The sequence below is a fragment of the Saccopteryx bilineata genome, chromosome 11 (assembly GCF_036850765.1).
Source record: "Saccopteryx bilineata isolate mSacBil1 chromosome 11, mSacBil1_pri_phased_curated, whole genome shotgun sequence".
In the NCBI taxonomy this organism is placed as follows: Eukaryota; Metazoa; Chordata; class Mammalia; order Chiroptera; family Emballonuridae; genus Saccopteryx; species Saccopteryx bilineata.
In genome coordinates, this window is record NC_089500.1 from 54,577,024 (window position 1) to 54,583,071 (window position 6,048).

Consider the following 6,048-nt stretch of genomic DNA (forward strand, 5'->3'; position numbering starts at 1 on the left):
CTATGGATTTTTTCATGAATGCCCTTTGCCATTTTTAGAAAATTTTCTTCTCTTCCTAGTTATTATCAAGGCACATATGGAAGCTGATGCTTCCTGCTCCTCCCTATCCCTTTCTCTCTCTTTCTCTAAAACAGCAGTTCTCAACCTGTGGGTCGCGACCCCAGCGGGGGTCGAACGACCAAAACACAGGGGTCGCCTAAAGCCATTTTAATAAATATCTATTTTCCGATGGCTTTAGGCGACCCCTGTGTTTTGGTTGTTGGACCCTCGCCGGGGTCGTGACCCACAGGTTGAGAACCGCTGTTCTAAAATGAATAAATAGTTTTTTTAAAGAAAATAATTTGTATTGTGCTATTTTTGTTAGAGTGTTCAATCCATGTCTATAAAGTCTAATTGGTTTATAGTATTCTTCAAATCATCTATTTCCTTATTAATCTTCTATTTGTTCCATCCTTTGTTGAAAGTGGGGTATAAAGTTTCCAAATATTTTTGTAGAACTGTCATTCTTTAATCCCTCCATTGTGGCTGAATATATCTGGTGACTCTATTGTTAAGGGTGTATATGTTTATAATTATTCTATCTTCTTTCTAGATTGAAATTTTTATAAATGTAATGTCCTTAGTTGTCTTTCACAAACTTTTTTACTTTAAATCTATTTCGTCAGACATTAATAGAGGTACTTCTGCTTTTTTTTGTTTAACATTTGCAGGGAATTCATATTTTTACTTTCAACATTTTTCCTTTTATTTTAAGTGAGTCTCTTGTAGACATCATGTAAGTGAGTCATGCTTTATTCATCTATCTTCTAATCTCTGCCTTTTGATTAGAGAATTTAAGCCATTTACATTTAAGTAATTGCTAATAAGAAAGAATTTAAGTCTCTTATTTAGCTCTTTTCTGTATCTCTGGGTTTTATTCTTTGATTCTTACTTTACTGCCTTATTAAAATTTAGTTTAATTTTTTTAGTATGCCATTTTGGTTTTCTTCCTTTTCTTTCTATATCTTTTTTGTTTATTTTCTTAATGGTAATCATAGGATTAGAATTAACATCTTATAACAGCTTAGTGTGAATAATTTAGTTTCAATAATCTACACTCTACTCCTATACATTTTTATCTCTCCCCTTAGATATACTCCCAAAGAGTAGATCTTTATATTATTTTATTTATCTACATATTTATATTATTACATTTATTTTATATTATATGTTTTTGTTTTTCTTAATATAGATCTATACTTTAAAAAATAAAGTTGCCTGTTAAATCACATAACTAAAAAAAGAGAAGTTACAAACCAAAGTGTATTAATATTGGCTTTTCTATTTACAAATGTAGTTACCTTTACCAGTAACTTAGGAATCAAAAGCAAGCACCTTGCATTAGTCCTTCAGAGAGCTTCAGACAGGTTAGAATAGAGAAGCACAATATCACAATTCTTTGAGAATAAGGTATGCTCTGCTCCATCCAGAACCAGGTGTCCTACACCTGGAATTTGGGCTGTTGTCTTCCAGACCGCTACCATGTTGGGGTGGGAGCAGAGGCAATTAAAAACATAAAGTTGTTGGGGTTTTTTTTAATCATTTTAAGTTGTCGTTTCTTAATTCAGCTTTCTCTTGGTTGTTGTGAATCTTTGCCTATTTCCCAGAGTTCTGACAAAGTTGATTCTGACAGCGTTTGCTTGTTGGTTTCTTGTTTTGTTTGTTTTTTAAGTTTCTGTGAAGGGATTGGGTCTACCTGCTCTGCCATTCTGCTGATGGCCTCCCTCCTATTCTCTTTTTTTTTTTTTTTTTCTTTTTCATTTTTCTGAAGCTGGAAACAGGGAGAGACAGTCAGACAGACTCCCGCATGCGCCCGACCGGGATCCACCCGGCACGCCCACCATGGGGCTACGCTCTGCCCACCAGGGGGCGATGCTCTGCCCATCCTGGGTGTCGCCATGTTGCGACCAGAGCCACTCTAGCGCTTGAGGCAGAGGCCACAGAGCCATCCCCAGCGCCCGGGCCATCTTTGCTCCAATGGAGCCTTGGCTGCGGGAGGGGAAGAGAGAGACAGAGAGAAAAGCGCGGTGGAGGGGTGGAGAAGCAAATGGGCGCTTCTCCTGTGTTCCCTGGCCGGGAATTGAACCCGGGTCCTCCGCACGCTAGGCCAACGCTCTACCACTGACCTCCTATTCTCTTTTAAAGCATGCACTTTAAGCCCACTCCATTGACTTGCACAGGTCACTTTCCTCCTGCACCCCACCACATCCCTATACACCCCCTGAGAGAAGAAGAGGCTTCATGTTTCTTTGCTCCTTGCTATCAGAAACGGTCACCTGCTTACTCCAGTGACAGCACTGTGCACAGGACCCTCTCTTCTAGTCTTGGGGCTCATTTCTATGCCCTCTCTAAGTAGCTTTCAGAATTAAATACCTCCTACTCAGATTATTTTAGTTACATCCCAAAGCACAAATTAGATGATCTTACAGATCATCTAATTTTCTATATAAAAGGCAATTCTTATCCCTATATTATTCTGCATACTCATTGTGCTGTGAATTCTTCTCTGCATCCTGTACCCTCCCAGAAAGTTCCTTTCTGGAACTCCCACTTAAGGAGCAGCAAATTCCTTTGACCCTTTGCTAAACATTTCCTCTACCATGTTGCCTTAATTGAAATCTGTCTGCCCCTTGGAGGCAGTAACCCCCTTCAGTTCTCTAGAGCAGAGGCTGTTTATATTCAAATTATCTGAAGTTTGAGAATCACAATAAGTGCCCCTGCTTTTTCCCCACAACCATTTCCCGACCATAGTTCTCCATCCTCTTTTTTTTTTTAATCTAATTTCAGGTTTATAAAATTTAACATATATATATATATTTTTTTCTTCCTTTTTTCTTCTTTTCCAAGTGAGAGGAAGGGAGATACAGAGACAGACTCCCACATGTGCCATGACCGGGATCCAACCGGCAATCCCTATCTGGGGCTGATGCTCTGCCCATCTGGGGCCATGCTCCCAACAATCTATTTTAGTGTCTCAGGCAGAGGCTCCATGGAGCCGTCCTCATCACCAGGGTCGATGTGTTCCAACCAATCAAGCCATGGCTGTGGGAGGAGAAGAGAGAGGGGAAGAGGGGAAGGGAAAGGGGTGGGGAAGCAGATGGTCGCTTCTCCTGTGTGTCCTGATGCGGAATCAAACCTGGGACATCCACATGCCAGGTGGATGCTCTTATCACTGAGCAAAACGGCCAGGGCCCAATACAAATTTCAAACTCATTCTATAAAATGGGTCAATTCTAGGTCTGAATGTATAGTTTATTTAACTAGTGCTGATCTATAGGCCTGTTGCAATGCCTGTCCTTGTGCATGTCTTTAGACTTCATTTATGAGAATGTCCGAAAGTGGAAATTCTAGATTCTTTGACTGTCCTATGCCAACGTCTCCACAGGTCCCATTGGCAGCCTGCCCTTTCTTGTTACAGAAATGTGGCTTACCAGCTGCAAGGCCGCAGCCTGGCCTGTGTCACAGCGAGACTCCATCAGTCTCATCAATGTGCACGTGCTCAGCTAGGCTCTCTCACTGTCATCCCAGCCTGTAGAAGAGCCACCCCTGAACTTCCTAGCGATGCTGCTGCTCTCTCATCAGGCTGGGCAGGATAGTCTAAGTGGAGGGAATGTCCCCGGGATGCTCCAGTGAAACGTAATCCTAGAAGGACCTTCTAGACTCATCATACATGCATTTTAGCATGCCCCTTTCCCACCGGCTCTATCTCGTCTGCTTCTGCAAGGACACCCAGGCATGTCCAGCTCACTCAGTGCTGGCCATCACTCTTCCCAGGATTCGGGAACTTCCCTTGTAACAAGTTTGCTCATCTCTTGCCAGATTTAGTGAATAAAAATACAGGCTGTCCAGTTCAAATTGACTTTCAGATAAATAACAAATATTTTTTAAGCATAAATATGTCACAAATATCATATGACATGCACTTTTGTTTTATCTGGCAACCCTCCCTGGGGTCTATGCCGGGGTCTTCGATCCTGTGCCCCTGGAAGTGTCCCCCAGTCAATAGATTCCTGCTTCTCTGGTCTTATCCTCTATCCCCCTGGGCAAGCATCCTCCACATCCAACTCCAGGGACGCTGCCTTGCTCCTGTCAGGGCACCCCGGTCATTGCCGTCCTTCCACGTACCTCCTCCTCCCTTTCTCAGGCCCTGTACATCCCCAGCCTGACTATGCTGGAATTTGGCCCTAATTCTCGGCATGGAGGCTAGAAGAGGAGGCGGGAGCTGCACAGGCTGCCTTGCGGAGAAGGGGCCCCCGCAGCACCTTCAAGCACAGGGGAGCACTGGCTCGTCCCAGGGAAAGCTGGGCCTCCTGAGCAGGTTCTCAGGGCTCAGGCAGTCTGCAGAGCCGGCAGCTTCTAGAATTTCCACCTGGATATTCCATTCCATGTTTCAGAATCCCAGGCTTTGCCAGCCATGGCCCTGACTAGTGGCGTGCTGGCAAGTGTTTAACAAGCAGCTCTCTGAAAAGGAGGGAGAAATCCCTAAATCTTAGTTTTGCTGATTTTCATGGTACAAACATCCTACCATGGCGATTTTAAGCTGTGAATATGATGTCATTAAGCATGGAACTCTGAAGGCACATGAATAAATCATGAACTAGAAAGAACTAGGTCCAGCATAACACTGGCCCTGCCCGTAGCATACAACTTTGGCTGAGCATTTAGACATCTCCGGAGATGGCCTCCATGGGGGCATCTGCTTCACAGCTGTGTCCACTCTTCTGCTGCAGGAGATAAGGGCTCTTTGTAAGTTACCGCAAAGGCCATCTGCCTTACACTCAGCTGCTAATGGCTTGCATTCTCCCTCTGCAGGGCAGCCATACAATGTCACAGTAACCAAACAGCTCTGCCATCCTTGCAGGCATTGTTTCTCCCATATTTTTTTAACTACCTGAATAATTTTACCTACAAGGGTCTTCTTCCCTGGCAATTTCTTTTTTTTTTTAATTAAAAATTTTTTTTTTTTTTTTTACAGCAACAGAGATAGAGTCAGAGAGAGGGACAGATAGGGACAGACAGACAGGAAGGGAGAGAGATGAGAAGCATCAATTCTTAGTTCTGGGACCTTAGTTGTTCATTGGTTGTTTTCTCATATGTGCTTTGACTGGGGAGCTACAGCAGAGTGAGTGACCCCTTGCTCAAGCCAGCAACCTTGGGCTCAAGCCAGAGACCTTGGGCTCAAGCCAGCAACCTTAGGCTTCAAGCCAGCAACCACTGGGCTCAAGCTAGCGACTGTGGGGCCATGTCTATGATCCCATGCTCAAGCTGGTGACCCCATGCACAAGCTGGTGAGCTTATGCTCAAGCCAGATGAGCCTGCACTCAAGCCAGCAACGTCAGGGTTTTGAAGCTGGGTCCTCCATGTCCCAGTCTGATGCTCTATCCACTACACCACAGCCTGGTCAGACCCCTGGCACTTTCTTCTATTAATATTGCCAGTAAAATCTTTAGCAATTGTTCCCTCTTTGGGTTAGAGCAATTGTTCTCAAAGTGTGCACCAGGGTGCACTGGTGTGCTCTAAAAGATTTCCAGGTGTGGCCTATGGTATTCCAGAGAAATATGTGCCTGTTGGGGACCAAAAAACCAACAGGATTTTTAGAGTTTAGATTTTGGGGGAATAGAGGTGTGGGGAATTGGCTGTAAATTGACAGTCTGCCTAACCCCCATCTCACTTGCCTCATTAGGTTGCAAAAGGCTGTTAAGCTGTGGTGCTGGATTGTTTACACTACCCCCGTGTTCCCCAGAAAGACTGGTGTAAAGTTTCTTCTATCTTTTGTTTGGTGTAAAGTTAAGATGATACGTATGGTGGGGGTTTTGGATTGATGATTAAACATAAGGAATTGTCTCTTGAAACCTTTTGGATTTCTATAAAAGAAGAATATGTGGCAATATCTAAAAAAGCTTTGAACATTTTACTATCATTTTCAACATCCTATTAATGTGAATTAGGATTTTCTACCCTCAACACAATTAAGAATAAAAAGAGAAGAATTCTTCAATGTCTTGTTGA